The following is an 8,697-nucleotide window of genomic DNA, read 5'->3' as shown; positions in this document are numbered from 1 at the left end:
TGAGGGTTAAGAGGAGACACATGAGTAAAGTGGACAATCACAAGGGGAAGCCACATTTGGCAAAAAAAAAAAAATGTATTTTTCCATAGAGGCATATAAACAAATATGCTTGTTTATTTGTTCAGTTTGTTTATTTGTTTATTGTTCAGTTGTAATGAACAATCTGAAATAAGTTCACTCCCATCTGCTACACTTGAGAGGAGCACAAACGCATAATCTGAAAACAATTCCAAGTTTTGAAGAAACTGAGGTCACAAAACTCTTGTTTTTCTTAGAATTTTCTCATAAACACTCAGAATTCTCCTCACACAATTCCATTCATTAATTGTGTTCCAACATTTCAGAGTTTTTAAATAATTTTTCTTACTTTAAAAAAGTATTTTCCCCATTATGTAGGTCATAGGTTATCATCTTGAATTCACAAGGTTTCCGGAAGGATGAAATAAAGGCCACTCAGTATGTCCCCCAGTGACTGCAGTTTCTAGCTTCTGTCACTCTTCCTCTGTGTAGACTCGGACACCTAAGAGGACAGGAGCCTACTGCAACATAAGTAGTTTTCTGTCACTACTGAACAAGGGACCCCAGAGTCTAAAGAAAGTGAAAACCTTAAAATAAAAAAAAAAATAAAGATGCCAGATGGAAAGATTTCCCGTGTTTGCAAATTATCAGCGTTATGTGAATATGACTATTCTATTGAAAGTGATGCACAAATTCAACACAAGCCCCATAAAAATTTCAATGACATAATTACAGAACTTAGAAAGATAACAATTCACACAAAGCAGAAAAGACTGGCAAGTGGCCAAAACAATCCTAAGTAAAACAGCAAAACCGGCATGGCATGATACCTGATCTCTGACTACATTATAGAACTGTATTGCAAATACATTGTGGGAGTCTTGAGGCAGATTGAGTTCTAATTTTCTGAGAAACCACCATCCTGATTTCCAAAGTGACTGTACAAGTTGGCACTCCCACCAGCAATGGAGGAGTGTTCCCCTTACTCCATATCCTCTCCAGCATAAGCTGTCATTAGTGTTTTGGTTCTTAGTCATTCTGACAGGTATAAGATGGTTATCTCAGAGTTGTTTTGATTTGAATTCCCACGATGGCTAAGAATGCTGGGCAGTTCCTTATGTGCCTTTTGACTATTTGAAATTCCTCTGTTGAAAATTGTCTTTTTAGATCTATAACCCATTATTTAATTGGCTTATTTGGTATTTTGATGTCTAGTTTCCTGAGTTCTTTGTATGTTTTGGAAATCAGTCCTCTGTCAAATATAGTAATAAAAAAACTACATCGTGGTACTGGCCAAAAACAGTATAAATTGATGTCATAGAATTGAGTACCCAGAAATAAACCAACACCTAATAGCTTCCTGTTCTTTGACAAAGTGTCAAAAAATGCATTGAAGAACAGCATCTTCATCACCTGGTGCCAGGAGAGCTTTACCCTAGTAGCTAGGTTTTTAGTCATTTATTCATTTTTAAAATAAAATATAAGATAAAACAAACACTGTCACATCAAAGTTGAACAACACAAACCAACAGAAGAAAAAGAGCCCTAATGGGAGGTATTTGGTGAGACATCCCATTTAGGGATGTGGTCTCTTGCTCTCTGTGTAATATCTGGCTGTACTCTCTGTGTTTGTTCCGATCTGCTGCAGGAGGAAGCTTCTCTAATGGTGGCTGAGAAAGGCACTCACTGATCCACTGATTGGGGTGTATCAGAAAATCATTAGGAGACATTTTATTACTACATTGTTTTCTTTTTTAGACCAGTGGTCCTTGGTTTTCCCCTATGTCCCAGGGATAGCTAGTTTCAGGTTCTTGTTCTCCCAAGCATTGTTGGATATGGATTCTATCTCATGGAGTGGGCCATAAGTCAAGTTAGTTATTGGCTGGTTACTTCCACAAGATTTGTGCCACTGTTGCCCTAGCATATCTTGCAGGCAGTACACCACATAGATCAAACGATTTGTGACTGGCTTGGTGTTTATGCTTCCTTTTCAGTAGTACCTTCTTGCACCAGAGATGCTGGAACAAAGGGTTAAAGGTTCAATATAGGCACCAACTTGGTATTTCCAAACTCAATTGTCTAGGCGTTGTTTTCAGAAATGGGGCCTTCCTTTCAGTTTGAGAGAAACCTATGGTCTTAGCAATAAGCTGGGTTGTTCACAGATTCACACAGGGCCTCTTTAGCCTTCAGTTAGATATCACCCAATCCTAGTACTAGAAGGTTTATTTGATGGCAAAAGATATATTCAGTTGGGCTGTACCTTCTTTAGTATTAGAGGTTTTAATTTAGATCACATTCATATATGAAGAACCTTTAGAAGGCTTTTACTGTATTAGGTTTCCATAACACCCCTCAAATGGCCCCTAATTTTAGATATCTCTCCCTATATTCTCCCCATTACCCCACTCTCCCATCCCTGTTTGATCTTGATCTTCCTGTTACAACTCCACCCCATCCATTCATAGCTATCTATTCTATTTTTGTTTCCTAACAAGATCTATCTGTTCCCTCTAGTACCTTACTCTAAAGTCAGCCTCTGTGGTTCTATGGATTGTAGCTTTGCTATCATTGACTTAATAGCAAATATTCACTTATGAGTGAGTACATACCATGTTTGTCTCTCTGGAGTAGGAGGGTCTTCTGTCTATGTGTTGCTTTCATTGGTCAAAAAAAGAAACTGCCTTGGATTTTTGAGAAGACAGCAGCTTAGATAGGCGGAGTAGACCAAACAGAATGCTGGGAGAAAGAAAGCAGAGTCAGGCAGATGCCATGGCTCTCCTCTCCAAGATGGACATAGGTTAGACTCATCCCTGTAAGCCACAGTCACGTGGTGATATACAGATTATTAGAAATGGGTTAATTAAGATGTGAGAGTTAGCCAAGACGAGGCTAGATATAATGGGACAGGCAGTGTTTAAATGAATACAGTTTCCATGTAATTATTTGGGGTAAAGCAAGCCAGAGCCAGGTGGCAGGAAGTGGCCGACTGCTCCTTTTACTATATCTTTCTGGGTCTGGGATACCTGACTCAGAATAATTTTTTTTTCTAGTCCATTAATTTACCTACAAATTTCATGGTGTCATTATTCATTTCATTGTGTAAATGTATCACATTTTCTTTATCCATTCTTCTGCTGAGGGACATCTATGTTGTTTTCAAATTTTGGCTATTATGAATAGAGCAGCAATAAATATGGTTGAGCAAGTGTCTTTATGGTAGGATGGAACATCCTTTGTGTATATGCATAAGAGTGGTAAAGCTGGATCTTGAGGTAAATTGACTCTCAGCTTCCAAAAAACATCACACAGATTTCCAAATCCGAGTTTGCACTTCTAGGAGCACTGTCTGAGTGTTTTTCTTACTATCCTATCCACCAGAATCAGTCACTTGTTGATCTTAGCCATTCTGATATGTATAAATGCAATCTCAAAGTAGCTTTGATTTGCATTTCCGATGGCTAAGGAAGTATTTCTCAGCCATTTGAGTTTCCTCTATTGAGAATTCTCTGTTTAAAGGTACCCCATTGACCATGGGAGAGGACTGAAGCAGAGGGGAAAGAAAAGAAGGGGAGCAGAGAAAAATGTAGAGCTCAATAAAAATCTATTTTAAAAAAATAATCTTTCTGTGAAAAAAAAGAATACTACTACTGAACAAGAGAGAAAGGAGAAAAAAACAAGTGCCCCATTGACCATGGGAGAGGATTGAAAGGGAGGGGAGAAAAAAGAAGGGGAGCAGAGAAAAATATGTAACTCAATAAAATCAATAAAAATGTGCCCCCTTTTTAAATAATTTGTTTTCTTGATATCTAATTTCTTGAGCTCTACATATATTTTGGATATTAACCCTCTATTAAATATGAAATTTGGAAAGGTCTTTCCCCATTCTGTGGGCTGCTGCATGGTCTGCATGATGGTGGCCTTTGCCTTGCAGAATCTTTTTGGTTTCATGAGGTCCAATTTTTAAATGTGGATTTTGCTTTTTGTGCTGATGGTGTTCTGTTCAGAGAGTCTTTTCCTGTGTCCGTGAGTTCAAGGTCATTCTCCACTTTTTCTTCTACAGTATTCGGTGTATTTAACTTTATGTTGAGATCTTGGATCCATTAGGAGTAGTTTTGTGCAGGGTGATAAGTATCTATTTGAATTCTTTTACATGCAGCCATACAGTTTGACAAGCATAATTTGCTGAAGGTGCAGTCATTTTTTTTCCAGTGTGAATTTTTGACCTCCTTATCAAAAATCAAGTGTCTGTAGGTGTATAAATTTTTGTCTGGTTCTTCAATTCAATTCCATTGATCAACATGTCTGTTTTTATGCCAACACCATGCTGATTTTAGAATATAACTTTACAGTACAACATGAAAGCGAGGGCAGTGATAACTCTCTGAGAGGATTATTTTATCTATCCTTGTTTTTTTGTGTTTTCATATGAAGCTGATAGTTGTCCTCATAAAATATGAGAATAGTTGTGTTGGAATTTTGAATGGGATTGCATTGAAATTGTGGATTGCTTTTGGCATGATGGCATTTTTACTATATTAATCCTACTAATTCATGAGCATGTTTCTGATATCTTCTTCAACTTCTTTCTTCAATAATTTGAAGTTTTAATCATATAGGTCATTCGCTTTCTTGGTTAGAGATACCATAAAATATTCTAAATTATTTGAGGCTATTATGAAAAATGTTCTTTCCCTGATTTTTTTCCCAGTCCATTTGTTATTTGTATATAGGTTACTGATTTTTGAATTATTTTTGCACACAGCTATTTTGCTGAAAGTGTTTATCAACTGTAGGAGTTTCCTGGTACAATTTTTGGGATCATTTATATATACTATCACATCATCTTTAAATAGATACTTGAGCCTCTTCCTTTACAATGAGTATTCCCTTGATCTCCTTCAGTTTTCATATTGCTCTAGCTAAGTCTTCAAGAACTGAATAGATCAAGAGAGCGGACAACCTTGTCTTATTCCTGATTTTAGTGGAATTACTTTGAGTTTCTATCCATTTGAGTTGATGTTGACTATGTGCTTGCTGTTAACTGTAATGAATTGGGCAATGTTTCTTCTGTCCTCATTTGTGGAATAATTCAAGGGATATTGGCACTAACTCTTTTTTGAAAGTCTAGAAGAATTCTTTATTAAACCCATCTGTCCCTGGGCTTTTTTTTTTTTGGTTGGCAGATTTTTAATGACTGCTTCTCTTTTACTAAGGGTTATAGGTCTGTTTAAATTGCTCATTTTATCTTGATTTAACTTTGGTAAGTTGTACATAATGAGAAAATTATCCACTTATTTTAGACATTCCAATTTGTTGGGGCATAGGTTATTTAAGTATGTCATTATTATTCTCTGGAGTTCTTCAGTGTCTGTTGTCATGTCTCCCTTTTCATTCCTGATTTTTTTCATTTGGATATGCTCTTTCTGCCTTTTAGCTAATTGAATAAGAGTTTGTCAATCTTATAGTTTTTTTCAAAGAACCAATTCTTTCTTTCATTGATTCTTTATATTTTGTTGTTATTGCTGTTGTTCGTTTCTATTTTATTGACTTCAGACCTGAATTAGATTATTTCTTACTGCCTACTACTTTTGGGTGTGACTTCTTCTTTTTGTTCTAGAGATTTCAGGTGTGCTGCTAAGTTGCTAGTGTGAGATCTCTCTAATATTTTTTATGTAGGCACTTAGTACTATGAACTTGCTTCTGAGAACAACCTTCATTGTGTCCCTTAAGTTGCAGTATGTTGTGAATTCATTTTCATTGAATTCTAGAAAGTCTTTAATTTCTGTCTTGGCCCATTTTTCATTCAGTAGAGAGCTGTCCGATTTCCATGAATTTATAAGCTTTCTGTTGTTTCTGTTGTTGGTGGTATCCAGCCTTAATCTGCAGTGGTCTGATAGGTTGAAAGGTGTTATTTCAATTTTCTTGTATCTGTTGAATCTTGCTTTGTGTCTGAGTATGTAGTCAGTCTCAGAGAAAGTTCCATGAGGTGCTGAGAAGAAGGTATATTCTTTTGTGTTTGGGTGAAATGTTCTGTAAGTATCTGTTATGTGCATTAGATTTATAATATCAGTTAGCTCCAGCACTCTGTTTAGTTTTTGTCTGGATGAGACTGGGGTATTGGAGTCTCCCACTATAGGTGTGCGAGAGTCAATATGTGATTTAAGCTGTAGCAGTGTTTCTTTTATAAACTAGTGTGCCCTTGTGTTTGAGGCAGAGATGGATTTTTTTCCTTTGAGTATGTAGTGTCCTTCCCCATCTCTTCTGATTAGTTTCAAATTGAAGTCTATTTTGTTAGATATTAAAATGGCTATACCAGTTTCTTTCTTAGGTTAATCTGCGTGGAATATCTTTTTCCAACCCTGAGATGATGTCTATCTTTGATGTTAAGATGTTAAGATTTGTATGCAGCAGAAGGATGGACCCTGTTTTCCATCTACTTTCTTAGTCTGTGTCTTTTTCTTTTGGAATTGATACCATTGATGTTGAAAGATATTAAAGACCAATGATTGTTGATTTCTGTTATTATCTTGTTATTAGTATTGGTGGTGGTGGTGGTAGTGGTGGTGGTGGTGAACAGTGGTGATGGTGTTGATGGTGGTGATGGTAGTATTGGGGTGGTAGTAGTAGTAGTGGTGATGGATGGTGGTGATGGTGTTGGTGGTGGTGATCATATTGGTGGTGGTGGATGGTGGTGGTGGTGGTGGTAGTGGTGATCATATTGGTGGTGGTGGTGGTGGATGGTGGTAGTGGTGATGGTGATGGTGGTGGTGGATGGTGGTAATGGTGTTGGTGGTGGTGACGGTAGTATTGGTGGTGGTGGTGGTGGTGGTGGTGGTGGTGGTGGTGGTGATGGTGGTGGTGGTGTATATGTGTATTTCCCTTCTTTTGACTTTGTTGGTCTTAGATTATTTTCTTTGACTGAGGTATCCATCTCTTCTATTGTGTGTTCAATGTCTGCGATTCTCTTTCTATCTTTTGTATCTGGTTGATGAAGCTTTCTCTCTGTGGTTCTTGCTCAAGTTTATAAATTTTCCAAATTTCCCCTGGTTTGGGTTTTATTGATTTTATTTCTACTTTCCGGTCTTGACCTGTTTTATTCATTTCCTTCCACTACTTGTGTTTTCATTGATTTCTTTAAGTGATTTATTCAATTCCCCTTTAAAAGTCTCCATCATATTCATAAAGGCTATTTTTAAGGTCTTTTTCTTAGGCTTCAGCTATGTTGGAATATTCATGGCCTGATGTGGTAGAGTTGCTGGATTCTAATTGAGACATATTCCTGGGCTGTAATTGACTGTGTTTTCATGTTAACATCTAGGCATCTGGGATAGGGAAGATCATAATTCTAGGTGCTGATATCTGATCTTTGTTAGGTAAATGTTTTGTTCCTTGATTTCTATTTCCCTCTGTTTCTTAGGGGAATGCAGTGGCTCTGTGTTGCTTGGTAAAAAAATCTGCAGTCCTGATATGTGTGCCCACTGGGAGTCCCAAATAAGATGTGTTCTGGGTATTAGGTCCTGAGACTTAGGAGTAAGGATGGGCTGGGGGCAGCAGGAGGGCCTCACAAGAGGGAGGAAAGCCCTCTTCAGCCAGCCAGGATCTGTTTAGCTAATCCCCTGGGAATGGAGGCAGAGAGTGCGGAGAGGTCACAGCAGAAGGCCTGCTACAAAACTGGGGATGATGCTGGGGATTGGATTTGGAGGGATCGGGGGCGAGGTGAAGATCTGCAGTTAGTCTTCTTGCTTCCCTTGACAGAGTGGCCTGTGGGTTTCTAGAGAATACCTGCTGGATTGGGGAGCTAGGACCAAAGCAGTAGGTAGAGGAAAGTTTGGAAGGTAAGATCTAAGTGATCCACTGACCATGGGTATGTGAGGGAAGAGAGGCTGCAGCCAATGCTCTGCTACAATTCCACGAATGAGACTGGAGCATTGGATTTGGAGGGGCAGAGGGAGACCTGGAAATCTGCAATTAACCTATGGTTTCCCCAGCCTTCCCTTCCCCAGGAGGCCAGTGCATTCCCAGGGAACACTGTTGGAGTCCGGGGCAGGGGTTATTCAGTGAGTGGGGGGGGAAGGTTAGGAGAGGAAGATCTGTGGAATCCACTAGAGACGAGATGAGAGAGAAGCTACCAGCATTGTTCTGCTGCACAGCTGAGGATAAGACTTGGGGGTTTGATTTTTCAGATGCAGAAGGAAGGCGAAGGCTTGCAGCTAGCCTACCTGCTTCCCAGGTCAGAGTCAAAGCCTTCACTTCCTAAAAGAAAAAATTACATTACTACATTAACAATTACATTACTACACCATTTAAGTTTTCATAACTGTAAGTTTTCATAACCGAATCCCACGTTGTGATCTAGATACTGGTATTCAGATAAAGCTAGTTTATAAAACAGGCATTCAAGGCTCTGTCACTCATGTGTAAGGACCAGTTCGTAGTCTCAGAATCCCTGCAAAAGCCATGTGGGCCTGGCAGCCTGCCTGCAATCCCAGTACACAGAGGCCAAGACACTGAATCCCCAGAGCACAGCAAGCCAGCTAGCTAGACTAGGAGTAAAGGGGGCTCTGGGCTCAGCAGGAGACCTTGCCTTGCTCTAAGGTGGACAGTGATCCAGGAGGATCTCTAACAGCAATGACGGCTGTTAGAACTGCATGCACATAGGCACACACACATGTGCATGCA

This window comes from Myodes glareolus, chromosome 23 (genome assembly GCF_982192425.1).
Source record: "Myodes glareolus chromosome 23, mMyoGla1.1, whole genome shotgun sequence".
Taxonomy (NCBI): domain Eukaryota; kingdom Metazoa; phylum Chordata; class Mammalia; order Rodentia; family Cricetidae; genus Myodes; species Myodes glareolus.
The sequence above is the reverse complement of the archived record's forward strand: the minus strand, read 5'-3'. Positions refer to the sequence as shown.